The sequence below is a fragment of the Trachymyrmex septentrionalis genome, unplaced genomic scaffold, assembly GCF_001594115.1.
Source record: "Trachymyrmex septentrionalis isolate Tsep2-gDNA-1 unplaced genomic scaffold, Tsep1.0 scaffold29, whole genome shotgun sequence".
Taxonomy (NCBI): Eukaryota; Metazoa; Arthropoda; class Insecta; order Hymenoptera; family Formicidae; genus Trachymyrmex; species Trachymyrmex septentrionalis.
Window position 1 is genome coordinate 236,897 of NW_017305451.1, and position 3,534 is coordinate 240,430.

The 3,534-nt window shown below is 36.3% G+C and overlaps 1 protein-coding gene across 2 annotated transcripts in view; it reads left to right on the plus strand.

Annotated features, from left to right (window-relative positions):
- Positions 1-2,488: 2,488 nt before the first annotated feature.
- Positions 2,489-3,534, plus strand: part of LOC108749411 (sushi, von Willebrand factor type A, EGF and pentraxin domain-containing protein 1) — a 53,667-nt gene continuing 52,621 nt past the window's right edge. The window contains exon 1 of one of the 2 annotated variants that reach the window (XM_018488095.1): positions 2,489-2,590. The gene's annotated coding sequence lies outside the window, so the exon portion shown is untranslated. The remainder of the gene's footprint in view (positions 2,591-3,534) is intronic. The other variant, XM_018488094.1, reaches the window with a different exon arrangement.

The following is a 3,534-nucleotide window of genomic DNA, read 5'->3' on the forward strand; positions in this document are numbered from 1 at the left end:
CGTTTATTTTGCTACTAAATGTTTAATTATCAAGTAATAATATAAAAAAATTGATCAAGACGATTTAGAATTACAATTAGACAACCGATATGAATGATTAAAGAACACTCCTCTAACCAAATTTCTTGTTATCGATTATTCATTCTTATATAGATTTAATGGTATCACCGTCAAGTTTTGTCTTGTGATGAAATGAGGCGGATCGCATCTCTCAATGATTTCTAATCGACTTCAGATTCCATCTGAAGAGTTGATCTCTCCGAATTATCAACGTACGTAAACGCAGAATGTTGAACGTGATATACGTCGGCTCGCGCACGTCCAGCTTCTCGTGCAATTACAACTTTCATTCAGGCGCGCAAGAAAAAGAAATCCGCGCGGTCGTCGTACCCGTGTAGCGTGACTCCGCACCGATCTGGCTCGACGACCTTTCCTGCGCGAGCATCGATGTCTCTTTTCGTGAAACACCTACTTGCTGCAATCACATTGCATGCCTACTTAACCCGTTAGCATGCCGAGTCGTGTTTGCCACTATCTCTGGACATTTTACTATCTGCGTCAGCTTAGTAAATCGAAAAGAAACTATTGCTAAAAAAAGAAAAAGAGAGAAAAGTTGACAGAAGTAACTCTCAAAGAGTCTCTCTCTTAGAAATGTAAAAATCTATTTACTTCGATGTTAGTTTGTTCATAATGATCTTTTTCTTGTTAGATTACACTGAGAGACAAGAGTTTGCTGTTATTGAAAACGATGGTAAAATTATATTTCAAGGAAAATCGCAGCCATATATTCTTTATACATGCATATATATTCTTTTGTCAAGAACGTCCACATATTTTATATACAGAGATAGAATCAATGTAGATTGAATAATTTATTATTTCTCCTGAGTATGATGGCTCTCCTTACAATTGATCCTTGCGACTGACTTATTATTACTGTCATATCATTACTTTAACATTATCGTTAACAAGTACATTTTACTACTACTTTATATCCACTTAATAATGCCTTAATCTCCATCACTTAACATTTACACAATTAGCTTATCCTACTTGCTCAGCCAAATTTGAGTGTCACTATAAATATTATTAATTCTTCCATAGATATTTAATGGCTATCTCATTGAGAAATAAAAATTGTCCAGATGAATAATAAAAAGTCTGTAATTTTTGAAGAAGAAAAGAATCAATTAACAACGATATTTTTACGAGTAAAAGGTTTTTATATTGTATGAAGAAATTTCATAAATTCGTGATTCTTTCATGCTCTTTTTGACTGTTAGCGAGGTAATTCTGAAGGCATATATACCTACTCACGGTAATAGTGCGAACCTCTGGCATGGCACGCCACAAACAAATCCAACTTCTACCGGCTATCCCGCCATCGTGCTATGTTCACGGCCGTTTTCTCGAATAGAAAGGCTATTCCTTCAATTTCCTACCTATGACTCCTACGAGTATGGGACTAGAATCAGAGAGTACGGAGAAAACATCCACTATAATAAGATATTATCCTTCAATGAACGTCTACGCACTTGTACAAACCGGTTTCAAACTAGAATGCTATTTCCGAACGGCGCAAAAGTGTTTGACAATATTATGGCAAAGTAATTTGTTAGCAAAACATTTCTATAAAATTTTTAGTTTATTTTCCCGTTAATAATTTATTTACCTTCCTTTATTTGTTTTTACAATATATAGTAACAATACACTTGAAATAATATAATTTTTATTCGCCTTGTAAAACCCGTTTTATTGTAAGAGAGATAGAAAATCTTAAAATAAGTAAAATTTGAGCAAGAGAACGATATAGTATTTTCAGGCTTCCCTAAAAGATTCTTTTGGCCTCCATGCCGAAGGCCGCCATTATGGTTGCCCTGAACGGATTCCTGAGCGAAATGTAAGACAAATTTACATTTCTCCTCTCCGTCGCGACTCACGCTCGCGTCCTGACGTCATTTTGCAGCAATCCGGCCGCTACGTGACAGGTATTTAAATGTACCGTACTGAGTTACCCCCGCGATGTTGCCGTGCAACAAACTCGGCCTTCTCCGGCGCGGCGGCGTCGCAAATCGCTCTCGAGTGTCTCCTCCACCTTTTCTGTGCCTACGTTCACGGCTGCCTCCTTTTCTCTCTCCTGGGCCTGAGTTCCGCCACAGGGGGAGAGAAGAAGGCACTCTTTTGCAGGTAACTCGCGCCGTTCACCTGGGCGTAGAGAGAGAGAGTCCGGTTCTTCAGTCTCGTAGCGGCGGGCCGGAGGGAAAGAGCTCCGTGACCCTGAGGACAATTCCCAGATCTTTTACTCCGTTCTCTCTTCCTTGCCTTTACTCCGTTCTTCTTTCTCGCTGCGAATTCGCGAATTTACTATCAGACATTTTGCGCTTCCTTCCTTTCTTCATCGTCTTCCGGCCTCGTGAATTATCGCTATCGACAGCCTGTGTTCACGCGCGCGTGAGTTGAGTTGAGTTCAGTTCAGTTCCGTTCCGTTCTGTGAAGTGAATTGTCTTGGGCGGATCGTGGACGGACTTCTTCAGTGGTGTACATGTACCCTGGAACTAGAATCTTACCGTAGAACATAGGGAAAATCGACGTAAGTCTCTCTCTGAGAAATCTTATATCGCAAAAGTCGAAATCGGAGCGTGTTTTCAGGGTGATCTTTTTACATCAGCGTTTCTTCGAACAGACGCTACAGGAACTATGGACTGGCGAAAGAATTTGGACGCGAAAGAAATGAATATGATATACATTAAATTCAATGTTATAATTCCTGAACGAGCAATTCTAAGGACGTTGTTTCTCATTTTTAGTTTAGCCTCTCAATTAATTAAAAAAAGTTTATTTTAATTTAATTTAATCCTAATCATTTTTCAATTATTAATGCTGAAAAACTCGTTTACAATTTTATTGAAAAAAAAAATTATTCCTAAAAATTTGAATCCATGAAGTGTTATTTTAAATGGTGTTTTAAATCTATGACGAATGCACGCTGTAAGATGTATGATTTCTATATGTGTAGAAATCTTTAAATCGCATAAGAGATGTTGAAATTTACGGAGAACGATTATACGTCCGGGATTTAAAAATATCAGACTATTACCGGTAGATGAGCGTATTCAATTATTAGGACTTGACAGTTCAAAATTTATTTACGCGTGACGTTCCGATAAATATACAATTAAAAAAGTTAAAACAAATAATTACAATTAAAATAACGATAATTATTATTCATTGTATCTTGATAGAGAACCACAGCAACATGTTATAACGTTTTCCTATTTCATTATCAATAACATAAATTCTGTGCCTCATCAGTTTTAAGCATTTTTAACGAATAAACCAAAACATTAATATAGAAGCATTCTAATCTTTTTTTGAGAAATTTATTGTATAAAAAATAATTTCATTCTAAGAGATTTATTTGTATAAACACGATGAAAAAATTTTTTCATGTAATTTGTTACACAAATCTTGTAATTAACCAACTTCTCACATTAAAGTAATTAAATTATGTAACCATGTCAACTTTAAAATCTT